The following is a 22420-nucleotide window of genomic DNA, read 5'->3' as shown; positions in this document are numbered from 1 at the left end:
CTCCTCTGCCAAGATACAGTATACCAATTCTTCAGTTTGATCATTTAAAACCTCATTGCCGTGAAGAAGGACTCAGGTTTTCGGATTCTGATACTCTACAATGCATCAGTTCACCATTAGCCAACTCTCCCTCTAATTGATGAATTGGAGGGCAGACCATTATTTCCTCTTAAGTCTTCCTCTATAGAAAACTCATAACTTTCTTGATAATTCCCTTCTTTCCCACACTTTCTCACTCATTCCTCCTTTTTCAGCTTCTTTTGTAAGTTCTTTTCCCCATTAGTTTCTAAGTCCTTCGACAGCAAAGACTGTTTCTTTTTCTTATTTATATCCCCAACATTTATTACCTGACACATAATAGGCCCTTCTTTAATAAATGCTTGTCAGATTGAATTATTTGCAAAATTTGAACTAACATAGAAGAAATGTTAAAGAGTCACTCTAGTTAAAACTTGTCCAACTACGTCTTTAGTATGTGCAATAAGTTAATTAGGTCATACCCAGTGACATCATACTCATATACCCTTAAGAAGAAAACATTCCATTTGCCATATTGAGCAATTTAACAAGCAAAGATATAAGACTAATACTAATTAATTCCCTTTTTCTAGTGCATACTTCCTTAGTAGCATTTTATTTCTAAAAAATAAGTTTATTGGACATTAATGGGAAAAATAGAAAATCAGAAATATTGAAAATTTTAAAATATATTTAAATTGAGAAATAGCAGAAAGTATATTTTTACTTATAATTTGTATTTATGGGAATGGGTTTGAATGGAAGAGTGTGAGGGTCTATGATTGCGAATTTTTCTGAAAATTAAGATAACTAACTATTTGCCAACTTATAATTTTAGGTAATTACCTAGGAACAGAGAGGTTAACGTTTTCAGGGACACACAGTCAACAATATGTAAATGGGGTTTTCTGATGGTTTGTTCTCCATCAACTCTACCATATTAACTTATTCATAATGGTTGACTACACAATTAAAACAAAACCAAAGAAAACAAATCAAAATTCATATTTCAAACCTAAAACAGAGATCATCATTAAAACAATTTTAGTGTGCTGATTTGTTCCTACTTATCATTGAATGAAATTAAGGGTGTGATATAATATGAGAGAAATATTTTAAAATAGGATAAAGAGAAGAAGTTAGTTTATTAATAAATAGATAGACAAACAGACAGCTATACAAAGACAGATAAATATTCTTAATCTTGCTCAGACATACATCCCTCCTGTATTCATCAGTTTTAGTTCCAAAACAGATAGATGCAATATGCTGGTAGAGATATTGTTATTAACAGCTTTGTCAAAATCCTTTAATTGTTTTTAATTCAATTTAATTCCATTCAAAAAATATTTCTTAGGCACCATTTAATTGCTTTGAGTTGGAGTAACATTCTTAGGCACCAACTCTATGTAAATAGCTATGATGACTGGTAATGATAAAAAAGAAAGACTCCCTGTCCTCAAAAGGCTTAGGGGATTTGATATATCACCTCAATACCTATAAGTAAATACAACATGATAAAACTGGGATATTCAGGACAGATTTTGAGAAAGAAATGTTACTTTAATTAAGTTGAGAGATTAATAGAAAGATTGTTTATAGCTATAAAATCTATGATGGTAGTCTAAAAGAAACCACAAGAATGCTAGCATTTGCAGCAAGTGGCTACAGTTTTAGAATATCCTCTAAACTGAGTTATTCATAACTAGCTGAGCTACTTGTAGCTATAATGTGCTAAAATGCATGCCTTATCCAAAATCATCACAGTTAATGCCATATTATTGGTTTTTTACTATTATCTATAATTCTTTTTATTCTCCTACTCATGTAAGATGAACTTTTTTCAATAATTACAATACATTATATGGAACTATTTGAAAAACAAACTATAGAGACAAATAGTCTTTAGCCAGGAACACTACTGAATGAGGAATTATAAGAAAAGAAACATAGTAAATCTATGATGAACTTCACAAAGGATATGCAAAGGAAAAAATTTAGTGATTTAAGATATCACTGTTATTTTTAAATAAAGTATCAAATTATTATTGTTTCCCTATAGGAGTGCATTAAATGTTACTTCAAGTTAAATTCATCTATTTTATGATTATGATTCAAATAATAGGAGTTCAAATTTAGATTTCTAATATATCTATATTTATTACCTTATGAAAACTCCCTCTATAGCTAAGAATATTGCAACTATTGCAGAGAACATAACTATATCTGGGTTTGATTTTTAAGAGACATTTTTCAAAAAGTTACTGACTGAATGGTATTGTGGCCTAGTGGACAGAATGCCAAATTTGGAGGAAGAATGCTTTGAATTGAAATGTTCCTTAATAAATATGTGTCTACTGTCCCCTAAAGGAAAATATTGTTAGCAGAAGGATTGGGAAATGAAAGAAGTGAACCAAATAATAAGAAAATTTTGTTTGGACTAGCAAAGTATATCAGAGTTAGAATTTGAGGAGCAAAACTTTGTTCAAATTTGTGATGAATTTAGGAAAATTTGAAAAACAATTTTCAGCTCTATAATGATGGGAATCTGCTTCAGAGCTTTAAGAGAAGTGAGATCAAAGATAACTGCATCAGATATAAAAAAGAATTAGAAGAGAAATTTGGGATTAGAACCTAAAGAAGTAGACTCAAGAAAGAAAAGAAGGTGGTTGTCAAGAAAAGGGAAAGTAGATAAGAAAATATTAAGTATAATAAAAAGAAAATAAATTGATGAAGTAGTGGGAAGGGCAACATTGTTGTAATTAAAAAGGAGACAGGTGTACATTTGTGACAATCAAGGGGGAACAAAACGGTCTGACTTTGACTTGGTGACAAACTCTCATAATTATACTACTTGTCCTTCATTTTTGAAGAAGACCTTGACATCAGGGAGGGGATGCCATGAAAAGCATATGAATCAGATTTGAGAGAGGGGCTGCTAAGCTAAGTCATCAACCTCACTTTCTCCTTCTGTTGTGGAGCCAGTGGCCAGACATGAATCAGGACAACTGGAGATAGCCCTGGATGTGAGGCAATCAAGGTTAAGTGACTTGTCCAAAGTCACATAGCTAGTAATAGTCAAGTATTTGAGACTGAATTTGAACTCAGGTCCTCTTGACTCCAGGGCCAGTGTTCTATCTCAGGAGGACCTGAGTTCAAATCCAGCCCCAGACACCTCTGAACAAGTCACTAAGTAAATTGCCTCATCAAACAAAACAAAAAAAAAAAGCAAATATCCCAAAATATAACTGTCCCCAGGTATTGCAAAACTGTATTGTTGCCTTTGAGGCTCCAGTATTCTAAATCCAGCAAATGATTCTAAAGGAACTGAAAGGATAAATATCTGAAGTGTAACCAGTAGCTAATGCATTAGCTAAGAAGAGCTTCTCAATCTCCTTGTCTGTCATATCTGTAATTCTAAATGACTACTGATTGGCCAATATAAATTAAAGTAAATCTGAAATTCCACCTCAACCCATTAGATTGCAGAAATGAATAGGAAATTAAGAAAGGAAAGGACAACTGTTGACATTACTGCAGAAAATAAGTATTTTTCTCTTCCTTCACTTTTTTGTAGGGCTATGGATTTATCTAGGTACTCTGCAAAGCAATTCGTAACTATACCTTAAAAGTCATTAAGTTATGACCAAAATGTGGTAAGAGATTTCTTCATAAGCAAGGTTGCATGTCTTCTATGCTTTGACATTTTTTTAATCTCTGAGTCTATATTCTATTATTATTATTATTCCCTTTTAATATCAATAAATTGGTTTGGAAAGGGAAATTCAATAAAACATCATGGCTTACAATATCCTAACTCAGAGATGGTCATAGATTTAGAACAAAATGAAACCAAGACATAATCCAAATGAAATCCCTCATTTTTCAGATATAGAAGCCAAGGCCAAGGGAAAGTAAAAGTAACACTGTTAGTCCAACTCAAAGCAAAAACACAGATCCAGGGTCTCTGACTAGAAATCCAGAACTCTCCCCCTCCCCACAATTCTGGAGAAATTCCCTTTAGAAAGATTCTCTAATAATAGTATCAATAATGGGTTAGACTAGAGCTAAGTTTTATTGAATGAGGCAGCAGAGTCAAGATTCTGGTGTTACTGATTTGAATCATTTTTACATTTCCTTTAATAAATGTAGACATATTTTTTCCTATCAATTCCATTATCTTTGATAATTTTTAATTTAAAAAGTGTTAAAAGGTCAATATATAAATAAAAAGAATAATCATTTGTATGACTTATTAAATAACTTTTTTCCCTCTCAACAAAAATTTTGGTAAAAATTATTAAAAATCTATGTGAGAAAATATCTTTCTTTTTTAAAAAATGATCTGACAGCTGTCTATCCTTCATCTCTGATAAACCATCTAGTGCTAAAGTCATGGAAGTGATCAGTTCTATTGAAATGAATTTTGTGACAAATGAGACACATAAATTTAAATTTAAGTCATTACATTTCACTTCTCTACTTTATAAAATGAATTTGATAATTCTAACAATGAATTTGTCAATTCTTTGACACCAGGATATACTATGAATTTTTTTGTTCGTTTTGTTTTGTTTTTTTTTGCAAGAGAATAAGTATCTGAGAAAAGATTTGAACTCAGGTCCTCCAGATTCCAGGTCTATTTGCCCCTAGCATATTGTTTTTAATTTAATTTTACCACATAAGCCAAAGTGAGAAGTGAGAAGAAATTTCAAACAAGATCTCACATTTCCTGGTCAATTATTATTTTTCTATCAGAACACTGTTGCGGGATTATTCAACAGTGAATGTAGCCTTTACCTGTTATGAATATCTATGCCAAAATTCAAAACATAAATTAGACGATTGTCTATACTGCTGATAAAACTAAAGCTTTAGTAATTCTATATGGGAAGAATACACAGCACTTCAGTACTATACCTATTACTACTGGATTAGGTATCATTCTGCCAGCAATGGAAGCAATGCTGTGTTTGCAATTTCAGAAAGTTATTCTTATTACTCAAATATTTTTATTTGAAGTAATTTCTCTATCATGTTGAGCATTTCTTTAATAAAGAACGTTCTGGAGAAGTGGTTAATATAATTTATAAGGCCAAATTTAAAATCAAGAAGATCTAGGTTCAAGGTCTGCTCCCTAACAGACTGACTAAATAATGCCAGATCCTTTTAAGCCATTTAAGATCTTTGAGTCGGTTTATTTTGTAAGACTATATGTGACAGAAGTAGCTAAGTGATTCAATGAATAGAAAATGTTCTGGGTCTGGAATCAAGAGGACTTGTATTCAAATGTGTCCTCATATACTTAATGACTGTGTGTGACCCTGGGAAAGTCATTTAACTTTGAATGAAAAAAAAAACACTATACATCCTAATTTACAATGATGTAGGAAATTTTCTCATTGCAAGCCTGCTAAACTAATGAAATCACAGAGTTATTTGGTTTTTTTATTGATATTTTATTTTTCCAAATACATGCTATGAATGTTTTTACAACATTTATCCACATGCATATGTATATTTTTAATTTACAAAATTTCCTTCTACCCTCCTCCCCCCCAGTTGCAAACATTCAGGTTAACATTATATATGCATATTTTGATAAACATATTCACAAATTGTCATTTTTGGTATGAGGGATTAGGATTAAGGGAAAGAGATACAGAAGAGATAGCCTCTATAAAGCGAATGTGGTATTAATCACATTCTGAAGGGTTTTTTCTTTGTTTTTTTTGTTTTGTTTTTCTTTCTCTGGATGAGTATAGCATTTTCCATACAGTTGTCCTAGCTCTCTGAACTGCTGAGAGAAGTTGATTCCATTAAGGTTGATCATCTCATAATGTTGTTGCCAATGTGTTCTTTGTTCTCTTGGTTCTGCTCCTTCGCTCAGCATCATATCTTGTAAGCCATTCCATACTTCTCTAGAGTCTGACCATTTATGGTTTATCTTCCATGGTATTCATGTACTAATAACTTGTTTAGCCATTCTTAATTGGTGGGCATAATTTGTTTTTAAATGTAGTACTGAAGCAATTCATAGTGCTATCATCTATCAAGATGTCCCTTTAAGATTCTTATTGTGCCTGAATTCTTGATGTTATTTGAAATTGTTATAGTTTTATTAATATACCCTACTACTATATACCCTACCTCCAATCCTGAGCTAATTGAAAAGAAAAGAACAGCTTTTATGCATAGATACATGGTCCAATAAAGCTATTTTCTTTATTGATTATATTGAAAAGCATATTAACTTACTGAATTTCAAATTTATTATTTCTCTGACTAGGGATGAAATGGCATATTTTATCATTGTGATTTATCATTATGTTGATCAGAATCTTGTAAAGTTGTTTTTCCTCCATAATTCTATCATTATATAAATTGTCCGGGTTCTATTTACTTCACCCTGCATCATTTTATGTTTTCTCTGAAATTAAGCATTTTTTAAATCTCATAATATGATAATATTTTATTACATTCTTAAGCCACAATGTATTTTACCATTCTATAATAGGAGAACTCCCCAAATTGCTTTTCAATTTTTGGTTACCAGAAATAGACATCCTCCAAAAATGTTGTGCACATAGTTTTTTTTTTTTATCTTTCTATTATTTGGGGTAGGAGGGTTAGTATTTATCTGTGTCTAAAGATAGGCATACTTTGGTAACTATTGGGGTCATTAATTAATTGCCTTCTGAAATACTTAAGCAAATTAATAGTCCCACCAACAGTATACTACTACACCTGTTTTCCTCTAGTCTCTCTAGTACTTTCTATTTTCTTTTTTGTCATCTTAATTAATCTAATGAGTTTGAGGTGAAAACATGTAACATCTTTAATTTGCTTTTTTCTCATTATTATTCTCCTCCTTACTGTGTTCCTAATTTCCTAGACTTGAACATAGACTTCTCTAACATTATCTCATTCTGCAATTTCCCTTGACATCTATTCCCCTCTTTATGGTTCCTACCATGGCTATGCCCTACTCACCCTAGAACACAAAAAGCCTCCCCCCCCATTTTAGCATTAATAAGTTACTCCTAGAGAATCCATGTTGTGAAAGGAAACAGGTTGACCGTCCTTTATTCTGCTGTTGGACATTTTCTTGACTTTCTGGACTTCAAAATCATAGGTGTCATGCAAGTGTCTTCATTCTCCTATTCTGGCTTTTGTTTTTCAGGTCCCTTTATGTGGTGCCTTCTCTCACTGGACTGTAAAGATCCTGAGAATTTGTATCTGACTCTTTGTGACTCCATTTGGTATTATTTTAGCAAAGACACTGGAATTATTTTTCTTCCTTTTCCAGGTCATTTTACAAATGAGGAACTGAGTCAGACAGGATAAAGTGACTGGTCCAAGGTGACACAGCTAGTAAGAACAAATTTAAATTCAGATCTTCCTATCTTCAGACCTAGCACTTTTATCTACTCCCCTTCCTAGCAGCCCTCTTGAGAAAACAAAATTGTATGGCGGAATTGATTGAACCACAACAAAAAATTTAAATTCCAGTGTTTTTCCTTGAAACAATGAAGCAAAATGTACTAATGAACGTTTTTTTGCCAACAGAGTCTCTAGTAATTCAGAAAAGTAGCATTTTTTGTTCATATCAAGCAAACCAGAGGAAATCTATTCTCATCACAACACCTACCAAAGGAAAAAAAATAAATCACTGATAGGAAAGAAACTGACATTCTATTTCATATAGTACTTATTTCTGGTCAGTTCAGATCCAAATTTCTGACTGACCTATTCCTAAGTTATATCTTTTACATAAAGATTTCACAAATGAAAAATTGGATTGTGACAGAGGTTAATGGCTTTTTATTCCTTTAAACAAACTAGTGTTTTATAAATAATGCTTTGAAAGGGTTTTAGTCTCATTACATCAAGAAATGGCACTTCCCCAGAGCAAGAAATACCAAGGTCCAAGATAAGGACCTGTGGTTTTTGATTTGTCAGAAACTATTTTGCTCAAATAAATCCTGAAATTGCTTTGTGGGTTCACAATTTTAATTTAATTGGGGGGAAAATGAAAAGTGTCAGGTAGAGATACTGATTGATTTTAAATGTGCTGATGCCATGAAATATATTTCATTAGTCAGGTACTAGAGTTATTTTTTTTCAATGGCTGTCTCTTGAATACAGCAATTTATATTTATTGATTTTGATATTAAATACCCATCAAAGAAACTTTATTTTATATGTAAGTGCATATATATGTGTGTGCATTTCCTGATTAAAATATTTAATTTGACCATAAAAAATGTTTTCTTGATTACAGCAATTTATTTTTAAAACACTGCATGTTTTGTCTGACTTAAACCAAATATTTTAAAAATTAGCTTACAAACCACATAAAAAAGATTTTAATATTTTCATTGTAACTACTAAGATCTTGAACACTGAGTTATCCTAGAACATTTCATATAAAATTAAGTCATCAATTGATTTACACCCAAATTTCTAGGATTTCTGTTGGTGAATGAGTCAATCATAACTGCAAATATCTAAAATATTTAGTATTTGGTTTAAATGTATATTTACATATAAACACAAATTCATATAGTTGTACGAATCAATATTTATATGTGTACATATATATATATATATATATATATATAAATATATATATATGGAATTAGCATATACATATAAAGTGAAGAGATGATGGGCATTGAAACAAACAACTCTTTTGGCCAGCCTCCATCATCAAGTGGATGATTTTCTTAGGTCCTAAATTCTACCTGCATGGTTATTATGCCATTTACTAATTTCCTCATCTGTGACTTTTGGTGGGGTGGAGGTAGGGATGAGCTGACTTAATTTGTGTGAAATTAAAGGGATCAAAGATACTTGAAACAAGTAGCCTGAACAAAACTAATCCCAAACCTTTCCTATCTCTCATCTCCCCTCTATCTTAGTCCAGTACCCTCACTTCCCTTCTCCCAACACACATAGGCCAAAGTAACACTGAATTTAATTTGGGTTTGTTTTAGTATTGATTCACTTGGTCTGTCTTTGAATTTAGGAAGTTATGAAATAAGAATTAAAGAATATATGCTTATATATAGAATATATAAAGAATTTCTGTGTGACTCTGAGCCCCAGCAATTATGAAATCATTTGCCTCTCTGTTCCTGGTTACCTTTCCACCTATTCATTCAAAGACATACACAGTAAGATTCTAATAATTATGTGATTCAAAGAAAACTAGTTTCTTTATAGCAATTGGCAAAATCAAAAGTCAACAGATGCTTAACCCACCAGAATTAGTAAAAATATTCATCCGTCTCTAAAAAAAGATCATAGATAGGGGGATGAGGCAGCAGAAAAGTGATTCATTTATTTTGTTGTATCTTCTCCAAATCAATTATTCTGTTAGACTCTTTTCTTTTTTTAATTCAATTTAATTTTATTTTATTTTTCCAAATACATGCAAAGGTAGTATTTTAGCTTTCATCCATTTGCAAATATATGAGTTCCACACTTTTTCTTTTTATTTCTTTTTACTTTTTTTAGTAGCATCTTTATTTATTATTCATAAGCACATGAATATTTTTAAATTACAATATTTCCTTCCACCCTCCCTTCTCATTCCCCTCCCTTCAGTGGCTAACAGTCAGGTTAGCATTATACGTACATATCTTTGATAAATATGCTTACAAATCAGTTGTTTTCAGTATGAGGAATTAGGATTAAGGGAAAGAGATACATAGGAGATAGTTTTTATAGTGTTCATTCAGATTCTGTAGGGGTTGTTTTTTTTTGGTTTTGTTTTGTTTTTCTTCCTCTGGATGTGGATAGCATTGTCTATAACCAGTCTCCTAGGGCTGTTCTAAGTCTCTGAATTAATATATTCTCTGCTTCCTTTCCTCAGCATCAGTTTATGTAATTCATCCCATCCTTCTCTAGGGTCTGACCATTCATGATTTCTTTTTTGTTTTTGCAAGGCAATGAAGTTAAGTGGCTTGCCCAAAGCCACACAGCTAGGTAATGATTAAGTGTCTCAGGTCAGATTTGAACTCAGGTACTCCTGACTCCAGGGCCAGTGCTCTATCCACTGTGTCACCTAGCCACCCCTCATTTACGATTTCTTAGGGAACAATAGTACTCCATAACATTCATATGCCATAATTTGTTCAGCAATTCCTCAATTGATGGGCATCCCCTCAATTTCCAGTTCTTTGGGTCTATAAAAATGGCTACTGTGATATTTTGGAACAGGTGGAACTTTTCCCATTTTTTATGATTTCTTCTGGATATAGACCTAGTATTGGAAGTGTTGGGTCAAAGGGTATGATCTGCTTTATTACTCTTATGGCATAATCCTATATTACTCAGCAGAATTGTTGGATCAGTTCACAACTCTACCATTAATGCAATAATGTCCCAATCCTCCCATAACCTCTCCAACATTACTCATTTTTCCCTCTTTATTATCTTAGTCAATCTGATAGGTGCGAGATGGTACCTCATAGTTGTGTTATTTTCATCTCATATGATTATATATAGTTTGAATTTTTTCATTTGTCTGTTCATAACCTTTGACCATTTATCAATTGAGAATGACTTGTAACCTTATAAATTTGATGCAATTCTCTATGTATTTTTGAAATTGTTTCCCAACTTCTTGTTTTCCTTCTAATTTTGGCAGCATTCTTGTTTTTAGTGCAAAACCTTTTTAATTTAATATAGTCAAAATCATCTATTTTGTAATTTATAATGTACTACTTACTTGGTCATCAATTTATCCCCTTCTAATAGATCTGACAGATACAGTCTTTTTTGGTCTGTCAATCGGTCTATAATGTTGCAGTTTATGTCTAAATTATGTACCCATTTTGACCTTATTTCGGTATAGGGTGTGAGAGGTGGATCTATGCCTAGTTTATATTTTCCAGTTTTTCCAACAATTTTTGTCAAATAGTGAGTCCTTATCCCAGAAGCTGATGTCTTTGGGTTTTTCAAATAGTAGAATATTATAGTTATTTAATAATGTTTCTTTTGAACCTATCCTAATCTATTGTTCCATTACTCTATTCCTTAACTGGTACTAGGAAGTTTAGATAACTGTTGCTTTATAGTATAGCTTTAGATCTGATAGAACTAGGTAACCTTCCTTTACATTTTTTTCATCAATTGCATTGCTATTCTTGACCTTTTGCTGTTCCAGATGAATTTTGTTGCTATATTTTCTAGCTCAATAAAATAATTATACAGTAGTTTAATTGGTATGGCACTGAATAAATAATTTAATTTGGTCAGAATTGTCATTTTTATTAGATTAGTTCAACCTAACCACGAGCAACTGACATTTTTCCAGTTGTTTAGGTATGACTTTATTTGCATGAGAAGTGATTTGTAATTGTATTCCTCCTACAGTTTCTGGAATTGTCTTGGGATGCAGTTTCCTAAGTATTTAATATTGTCTGTGGTTACTTTTATTTGAAATTTCTTTCTATCTCTTGCTCTTGTTTTTTTTGTTCATATATATATATATATATAAATGCTGATGATTTATGTTTTATTCTATATCCTGCTACATTGCTGAATTTGTTAATTGTTTAAAGTAGTATTTTAGATGATTTTCTTGGGTTGTCTAAGTATATCATCATATAATTTAGAAAGAGTGAAATCCTTGCTACCTTATTTCCAATTTTGATCCCTTCAATTTCTTTTTCTTTTCTTATTGCTAAAGTTAACATTTCTAATGCTATATTGAATAGTTCACCCATGATCTTATTGGAAATGCTACTAGTTTGCCCCCATTACATATAATATTTAATGATGGTTTTAGATAGATATACTTATTATTTTAAGGAAAACTCCATTTATTCCTATACTCCATTAATAAGAACAGATGTTGTATTTTATCAAAAGTTTTTTCAGCATCTATTGTGCTCATGATTTCTTGAAGAGCAATAGTATTCTGTAAAATTCATATACCATCACTTGTTCAATTTCCAGTTCTTTGTCACTACAAAAAAGAGCTACTATAAACATTTTTAACATGTGAGACTACCGTTTTTTATGATGTCTTTGGGATATAAACTTAAGACTTGTATTACTGGATCAAAGAGTATGATCAGTTTTATTGCTCTTTGGGCATAGTTTCACATTGCTCTCCAGAATGACTGGATCAGTTCACTATGACACTGAAAGTTTTTTGAAGTTCCAATTTACCCAATTTTTCTTTCCAACATTTATCATTTTCCTTTTTTACCTTAGTCAAACTGATAGAAGTGAGGTGATATCTCCTAGTTATTTTAATTTGCATTTCTCTAATCAATAATGGTTTGGAACATTTTTTCATATGACTTTGATTTTGATGTCTGGTCATATCACTTCACTGTCAATTGGGAAATGACTTGTAATTTCATTAATTTGATTTAGTACTCTATATATTTTAGAAATAGTTTATCAGAAAAATTAGCTGTAAAAATTGTTTTCCAATTTTCTGTCTTTCTTCTAATCTTGGCTGCATTGGTTTTATTAATGCAAAAACTTTTCAATTTAATATAGTCAAAATCATCCATTTTTCAATATATAATTTTTTGGTCATAAATTTGCCCACTCTCCATAGATCCAACACATGAAATATTTCTTTAACTCTTGATTACTCTATGAAATTAACCTTTATGTCCAAATTCTATTCCCATATTGAATTTGTTTTGGTATAGAGTATGAGATGTGGGTTTATGGCTATTTCCTCCACCATACTATATTCCAGTTTTCTCAACAGTTTTTGTCAAATAGTGACTTATTATTCCAGAAGCTAATGTCTTTGGGTTTACTAAACAATAAATTACTACAGTCATTTAGAAGTATGTCTTTTGTACCTTTCAAAATCCACTGGTCCATTTATTTCTTAACCAGTACCAGGCAGTTTTGATTACTGCCACTTTATAGTATAGCTTTAGATCTGGTACAGCTAATCCATCTTTCTTTGCATTTTTCCATTAATTCCTTGATATTATTGACCTTTTGTTGCCCCATATGGATTTTGTTACTATTTTTTTCTAGCTCTGTAGCTTGGCGGATTGGCAATGGGGGCAACAAACATATTGCCAAGTCTTTCTACCCAAGCAGTATAGTGCTAAGGAAATGAGGGTAATTTTACTATGTAAATCCTTAATATTCATTAACTTCAAGAGATATATAGTATATCCAACAGTGGCCTCTATTAGATACCAACCAACTGGTACCCAATCTTGATGATCAACATCCTATGGACCTTGCCTCAGCTGACTTCCCACTGTAATACATCCCCTTCCAAATGGGCCTGAAAAGATGAGTAGGGCAAGCTCAATTCCCCCTTTCATCTTTAAAGAAATTGCAGAAGACTAATTGATCTACATCCCAATTCCCAGGTGAATCTGGGTCTCAAAATTGTTGAGGGGGAATATGAAGCTGGGCATAGAAAATGGCCATTTAATTGGGCAAGCCACTTAACCCCATTTGCCTTGTAAAAACCTAAAACAAAATGGCCATTTAAACTTGAAGTTCATGCCCTTCTTGACAGGAAAAACTAGTGCATAGAATCCACCTATACACAATGAGTACTGTCTTAGCCACTCCTTGTAGGGCCATCCCTGTGTCATATTATTGGAGAACCTGGAGGCAAGTACTAAACCATTCGCTCCCCAACCACCACCCTTGTCCAACCAACTATGGAAATGTATTTGAGTAAGGTCTCCTGGAAAAGACCCCCCCCTTTTTTTTCTTTCTTTCTTCTTTGCAAAAAGACCACTTTCTCTTGCTAAGCTAGAGCCATATGCTCCTGGCGTAGACCATTGGAGAATTATGGCCTCAGCTCCATATGGCCAGATTCACTTGAATCTGAGCCCAGTCAGCTCTTATTGCTGTTTTTCCTTTCTCTCTTTTCCTCAGTCACTCTTATCTAGAACACTGTTATCCAGCCTGTCCTCAAGCAGCTTGTTCTCCAGGAGGGGAACAAAAGTTTTAATCTATGAATTTTGCAGGTTTATGGAATGACATCCTGAATTTTTTTTCTAAAAAAAAAAAGAAAAAAGAAACATAATGGAAAATACTGGAGATTAAGAAACAATCTATCCACTTGTATCACTTGGTATGGAACTAAATAAATAATTTAATTTGGATAGAATTGTCATTTTCATTATATTAACTGGGCCTAATCAGATGTTTTTCCAGTTGTATGGGTCTGACTTTATTTATTTGAAAAGTATTTTGTAATTGTGTTCATATAGTTTCTGAGTGTTTCTTGGGAGTTAGATTCCCAAGTATTACATGTTGTATACAGTTACTTTAAAAGAAATTTCTCTTTCTGTTGGATATATAGAAATGTTGATGATCTAAATGGATTTATGTTGTGTCCTGCTCCTTTGCTAAAGTTGTCAATCATTTCAAGTAGTTTTAAGTTGATTTTTCAAGGGTTTTCTAAGAACACCATTCATATCATCTGCAAAGAGTGAGTTTTGCTTCCTTATCAATTCTAAATCCTTCAATCTTTTTCCTTCTCATAACTAAAGCTTACATTTATAATGCCATACTGAATAATTATGGTGATAATAAGCATCCTTGTTTCACCCTGATCTTATTAGGAAATGCTTCAATACTTGGTGATGATTTTAGATAGATATTGCTTATTTTTTTTAGCATTTTTGCAAGGCAAATGGGGTTAAGTGGCTTGCCCAAGGCCACACAGCTAGGTAATTATTAAGTGTCTGAGGTTGGATTTGAACCCAGGTACTCCTGACTCCAAGGCCACGCTTTAATCCATTACGCCACCTAGCCGCCCCTTGCTTATTTTTTTAAAAGAAATTCCTTCTATTCCTGAGTTTTTCATAAGAATGGATTTGCATTTGGTCAAAGGTTTTTTTTAGCATCTATTGAGTTATTCATATGATTTCTGTTTGCTTTGTCGTTGATATGGCCAATTAAGCTGATTATTTTTCCTAATATTGAATCATCCATGACTACCTTATATAAATCCTGCCTCATCATAATGTATTATCCTAGTAATAATTTATAATCTCTTTTCTATGTTATTTTTGAAAATATATTTATTTATTTTCATCCATATGTATATTTTTAAGTATCCACCCTCCTTTCCCACCCCCCTCCCTTCAGCCTCAAACAGTCAGGTTAGTATTGTGCATGCATGTTTTGATAAACCTGTTTATAAACGTAATAATCAGTATGAGGAATTAGGATTAAGGGAAAGAGATACATAAGAGATAATTTTTTTAGACTTTTTGCAAGGTAATGGGGTTAAGTGAGTTGCCCATTGGTCACACAGCTAGGCAATTATTAAGTGTCTGATTCAGGATTTGAATTCAGGTCCTCCTGAATCCAGAGCCGGTGCCCTATCCACTGCAACACCTAGCTGCCTCATAAGAGAAAATTTTTATGATGTGTTCAACTGATTCTGAAGAGTTGTTTGAGTGTGTGTGTGTGTGTGTGTGTGTGTGTGTGTGTGTGTGTGTATGTTTTATTTTGTTTTGCTTTTCTTCCTCTGGATGGGGACAGCATAATCCATAGCTGGACTCATACAGTTGTCCTAGTTCTCTGGACTGCTGAGAGGAACTGCTTCCATCAAGGTAGTTCATGTCACAATATTGTTGCTGCTCTGTTAGTCTTAAACTCAGTCTGTATCACACAGATGTGATACCACCTTCCTCTTGGTCCATATGTATCAATATTAAACAAAGCTTTTATTTAACAAGAGTGGAGCTGAAGCTTCCCATTGAATCACCTCTTCTAAATGAATAGTTCATTTATCACCTCTGTTGCTTGACCTTCATTGTCAAAGACTACCATGACATCAGAGAGGTAATACTATGACTTGCAGGTGAATAGGATTGAAGTGAGGGTTTGGTGTGCAAAATCACAAACCTCTCTTTCTCCTCTGGAATCATCTGAATCCAGTGACCAGATATGGATCAGGTCAACTGAAGATGATCCTGGATGTAGTAGAATACCTTGGCCTTTTGTCTTTGTTAAGATGCACTTTGACTGAGGAAATGCCTATTCAATGATTATGGTTAGGGAATAGAGAAAAGAGGTAAAGAGATAAAGAATGACCACTTAAAAAAAAAAAAAAGAAAAGCTAAGAGTGTAAGATCCTCAGGGTCTTGCAGTGAATAAGGCAGGTAAGAAAGAAAAGAAGAAAAAGAGCCGTTTTGCATAGTTAAAAAAGAAGAAAAAAAAGAAAATCTCACTTTTTGTCAGGTTTTTGATCTTTCTCTTACAAAAAGGACACTAGACTTTCATACACAGCCCCCAGATTGTAAGAGGGTAGGTCTTGGGTATTTTTCCTCCAGTAAACATTAATCTCCAATATTTTACTATATGTTTCTTATAGTTAATGGATATTTAGGATTCACAAAGCAAAATTATCCTCATTTCCTTAGCATATACTGTTTGGGTAGGAGATTTGGCAATACCTCTACTGCTCCCATTGCCAATAAGGAGATCATAAATGACAAAGATTTTAGATGCACAAACTCGGAACTTTAGAGCTGGAATGCACCTTTTGAAATTTCCCTATATGGAAATTAGTATTAAAGACCTCCAGATCTTCTGAGGTCCAAGCAATTGCCTATTTTTGTTTATTAATACCTGCTATGTAGATTATACTTCTAAAGCAGAATTGTACCTTATGAGAAAAATCTCATGCTTCTTCAGCATCACAAATTTGTGATTTTATACCCCCCAAATATATTTAGAATGCAGTAAACATGATATAAATGTTTATTCTCCCTCCTTCCTTTGCAAACTCTAGAAAGTTGTCTAGAAACATCAGCTGATATTTTATAATCGGGGAAGCTGGCTTGAATCTCAGTTCTGAAGCTAGATAATTTTGTGTCCTTGGATAAATTATTTAATATCTTTGAGTATCAGTTTCCACAAATTTTAAATGAGAATTGGACTTGATATCTTTTGAAGTATTTTAATAATTTTAATGTGATGATGATGATGATGCTTTTGTTTTCATAGAGCAACTGTTGTTGTTTCTTCATTTTTAAAAGAACTGATGACATCCCAGAAAGATGACATCACAGAGCATCAACCCTGATGCAAGCTAATTTTGAAAATTTAGAGAAATTATTTAATATCTCTGAGTTTCAGTTTCCTCAGATTTAAAATGAGGAATTGAGGTGGGTAGCCTTTGTAGTCTTTTAATGATGAGGATGGTGATGATGATGATTTGCTTTCTTAGAGCAATTGTTATTTCCTCATTTGTAAAAGAACTGATGACATCACAGAGAGATGATTTGCAAGTGAAACACATTTAAGGGAAGTAGTTGCATAAGTCATCAGCTTCATATTCTTTTTCAATAATCAATGTTCAGTGGCAGGATAAAAGTTAAGACAGCTGTACATTGCTTGGATTACAGTGGGTGACCTTGGCATCTTTGATGCCTGACCAGTCGCTAAGTGTTCTATATCATCTGCTTCGGCTGCCTTCTTCAATTTGGAACAAATCAACTTCTTTTACCCATTGCCCTGGATAAAAACTTCATATCTGACAGGGCTCTGTTACCCTCAACTTGATTTAATTTCTCTATTTTTGCCAAGGTGTGACGGCTACATGTACTACAGCTTCTTGGAGCCACAGATGAGAGTTGGAAAGATGAACAGCTATGTTCATGAAAAGGATCAGAAAGTTCTCATAGCAGGGGTGTGAGAAATTCTTAATGCTTCACAAACACCTTTAGAGGCAATATAGAATAGGAGAAAGAACACTGGTTCCAGAGTTAGAGAAACTTGAGTCCTATTTCCATCTCTGATTGCTCATTATGACTTGTATGGTTATCTGGAGGCCTTAATTTCCCAACTTGTAAAATGTGGAGCTTATGGACTCTGAGTTCCCTTCAAATATTATATTGAACATCCCAGTTCTACTTCTTATTATCTATGTATGTTTGGGAAACTTATTTCACCTTCTTGGTGAAATCTACAAAAAAAAAAATCCAGAGAAAGAATTGCTAAATAGAAGCAATCATACAATGATTTTACATCTATATCTATAACTATATTTTTCTATCTATCTATCTACATGATTGTACATATATTTGTGTGTGTCTAATGGTAGCTATTTCTAAGGAGGAAGGGAAAAAAGAAAAATTAAGAAAGTTATATGCTAACTTTTTAAATAATGAATGCATATCATTTTAAATATTTATATATGATATGAAAGTTGTACATAATAAATTGCTGTTTTCATGTATGATCATATTTTTATATTATCATTTTACTTAAATGCTTGTTTTATTTCTTAAGTTCAGAATAAAATAAATAAAATAAAAAAGAGGTAGGTGTGCCATACACTAGGATTATAGATTTAAAGTTAGAAGCACGATCAAGGTTCATTGAATGTAATATCCTCATTGTACAGATGCTGAATCACATGAGATAAGAATTGACTTGTCCATGTTTGTAATGGTAATAAACAGCAGTCAGTATTGAAATTCAAATCCTGTAATTTCAAGTTCAACTTCCATGCTGCCACTCAGATCACCTCTGAGGTTCCATTCACCTCTAACTTAATGATCCTATGACATGAAATTTTCCTAATTTTATTTATGGAAGGAGAAATATACTCCAAATAGAGAAAAAAAATAAAATAAAACATCATTTTGAAATGTTAGATTAAGTTCTAATTATTTGTGTAGAGATGGAGACAATGGCCCTAAGAGTATGAATTACAACGTTCCATGGATCTGAGCCTTCAAGAGTATAGGCAAAGATGTGAATGTGAATGAAAGTGAACAAAAGATAACATGCATTCCTTCTAATGTGATAGGCTTAAAAAGAATTTGCATCTTCTGAATAACCAATTTTTATGCTTAAAATTGCTTTTTAATATAAGCTATAATCATCTCCTATTATGCCATTATCCTATGATCATGACACCATAATACTCATTAATGAATGCATTCAATTCCTGACTTCAAATGCAATGAAATTATGGAAAGATGCCATTTTTTTTTACAAAAAAAAAAAAGTTTAGGTTTCAGAGTTCATCATTCACCCTCTTTACCTATCTTATATAAGTGCCTAATTCTTTTCCCAACATAACCACCTCTTTATTGATGGACATTTTTTCAGAAATATGGCTTGGTGACTGCTTTTGTTGAAAGGAGGTATAGTTTCTTGGCACAGTTCCATGCCCCCACAAAGCTAATGTAAGCACCTTTGAAGTCAACAAAAGTGCCAGGCTGAAACGGCTTAGGAAAGATGCTGAGATAGATGAGAAAGTAATCCAGAGAGAATAGTTTTCTGTTGCACACATTTCAGTGAATTATCTTTTTGCTTAGTTATTCCCCTCTTATGGCTCAGGTTAGCCTCAGAAGCCTACTGTATGCTTAATCTAAAAATATCTACCATATTATTGACTTCATTAATAAAATAAAGGGAAACAATTTGAGAGATATGTGTGATGAAGACATGTGTTAGGATTTTTAATTCTATAGATTAAGCATATGGTAAAACTTTTATAGCCACAAAGCAATTCAGTTGTCCTAGATGAAATGTTATACTACTTCATCTTAATCATGAATTCAAATTGCTTTAATCTAACAAAATGATATGATAAATATTGGGATCATTTCAATATCTTTGCCCATGGAACAATTTATCTAAAATTAGATAAAGTGAACTAAATCTCAATTTATCTACAATAACCTTAAATTCCAATGACTTGGGAAATGTTTCAAGTGAAATATATTATGAAATATCTTAGAAGTAGATTCTATGAATTCTTTAACATTATCTATAAACAAACTCTAAGACCCATCAGATTGCTTTGCATATTATAACGTCTAAAAGCAATTATTACAAGGGCAATTTGCAAGATGATTTATAATTCTAGTTCATTTAGATATATCACAAAAAACTATGTCCCTCTGGTGATAATTTCCATTTTCATAGTAGAGGCAGATATGGGAAAGAAAGAATCACTTATTCCTGAGTCATTCCATTCAGTTTTCACTCTCCTTATTAATTACTGATCAATAATTGGAGATTTTTTCAATAAATGAGCAAAGTTATCTGTTGTCTTTTTCTAAGGAATCTGCAGAGTATTTCTTCGCATTATAAACTGCTTCTTGTTCTGCATATTAGTTCTTCATTTATCATGGGGCATGCAATAATGTTTTGGAAATAACTATCTTAATAAACTAAGTGACCTCAGGCATTTAGTATTTGACATTTTTTTAAATATAAATTTGTATTGTAACTTTTTTCTTATCACCTTCATTTCCCATTCTGTGTTTATCCTCTTCCTATACTAGAGAGCCATTTTCTATAATAAAATATGAAAACAAAGGAGTGAGGGACTGATATTCATCAAAATTAATTTGTTCTTCATTTTGGAAAGAACTTCTAAGAATTCACCAATAACTAAGAGCTCCAGGCTTGTTTCTGTTCAACTAGAATTCAGATAGCTTCACAATTAGTAAATCTGAAAAATTTTATGGATTAAAGATAATTTCAGGGTCAAAAAAGTACTTTGACTCTCTACCTCAATTAAATTCAGTAAATACTTATTATATTCCAGGCAATATGCCATGTGCTGGGGGAAAAAAGAGGCACAAGACAGTCCCCTGAACTCAAAGAAGTTGTAATCTAAGAGACAATTGAAAATATATATATATATATATATATATATATATATATATATATATATATATATATATATATATATATATATATCAAGCTTTATACAGGATAAATAAGAAATAATTAAAAAAGGGAATTAAGAGAAGTTGGGGAAGGTTTCCTTTAAAAGGTGGGATTTTAGTTATGACCTCCACAATATCTATGTGGATAAACCTGAAGTCATTGCCAAGAAGTAACATTATAGAGAATTATGATGTGTTAAATATAGGAAAATATGTAACTCGCCAACATTTGATATTCACATTATTGCTTGTGAGCATTTAAAAAATTTTTGTCTTTCAGTTAAAAGAGTTCAAATTCCAATAGAGTAGACATAGTTAATGGTGAAAGAAACCATCTTTTCCTTTCCTAAATAAATAAAAACCAAACCAAAACAAAACAAAATAAAATGCAACATATTACTTAATACTCTTTTTAAGCATTTTCATTCAATAAAGTTGAGAAATATAGTTTCAGCTTCTGTCTTTGCAACTTAACATGTGTATAATCATGGAAGTCATTTTTGTTTTGAAGAACTTATGTCATATTTGCAAAATATGTAAATTTATAAAATCTATAAAAGATGTCAAATTGTAATATACAATAACTAATTATCACAATAATCTGATACTGATTAAGAAATATAATTATGGATCAGTGGAATAGATTAGATATATAATACATTGGAGAAAATTACCATAATAATCTAATATATGATAAACTCAAAGATCCATACCGTTGGGACAAAAGCACATTACTTGATAATAGCTGCTTGGAAAAAGTACAGCAGAAACTAGTCATAGATGAAGATCTCACACCATATACCAAGATAAGTTCAAAATGGATGTATGAAATATACATATTAGGATAATGAGGTAGCTAGGTTATTTATTGGGTAAAACACTGACCCTGGAGTCAGGAAGACCTGAGTTCAAATTTGACATCAGATGAGTTGTGCACAGATCCATCCTTTTAGGAGAGTGATATGGAACTATGCTCAAAGAGCAGTAAGCTGTTCATGCTCTTTGATCCAGTAATTCCAATTCTAGATCTATATCCAGAAGAAATTATAAAAAGGTAAAAAGCCCTACAAATTTCACAATATTCAAAGCAGCTCTTTCTGTAGTGCCAAAGAATTGGAAATTGAGGGGATGCTCATCAATTGGGGGGATGACTATACAAGTCATGGTATATGAATACACTGTAATATTATTGTTCTATAGGAAACCATAAATGGACAGAATCTAGAGGAATGAGTTACAGGATCTGATACTGAGCAAAGGGAGCAGAACTAAGAGAACAATGAATATATCAACAACAACACTGTGAGATGATCAATCTTGATGGAAGCAGCTCCTCTCAGCAGTTCAGAGAACTAGGACAACCATATTAGATCAACTATGGACAATATTATTCCCATCCAGAGGATGAAAAACAAAACAAAACAAAAAAAAGTTAAAAGGAAACATCAGAATCTGATGGATACTATATAAAAATATCTCTAATGTATCTCTTTCCCTTAATCCTAATTCCTCATGTTGAAAATTACTAATCTGTGAGTATGTTTATCAAAATATGTATGTAAATGCTAACCTGACTGTTCACCACTGAGGGGATGGGGTGCGAAGGGAGAGTAGAAGAAAATCTTGTAACTTAAAAATATACATGTGCATATGAATGAAAATAAATAATTTAATTAATTTTTAAAAATCTGACCTCTGACACTTGACACTTCCTAGCTATGTGAGCTTGG

The sequence above is a fragment of the Macrotis lagotis genome, chromosome 2, assembly GCF_037893015.1.
Source record: "Macrotis lagotis isolate mMagLag1 chromosome 2, bilby.v1.9.chrom.fasta, whole genome shotgun sequence".
Lineage (NCBI taxonomy): Eukaryota > Metazoa > Chordata > Mammalia > Peramelemorphia > Peramelidae > Macrotis > Macrotis lagotis.
Note: the sequence above shows the minus strand (reverse complement) of the source record.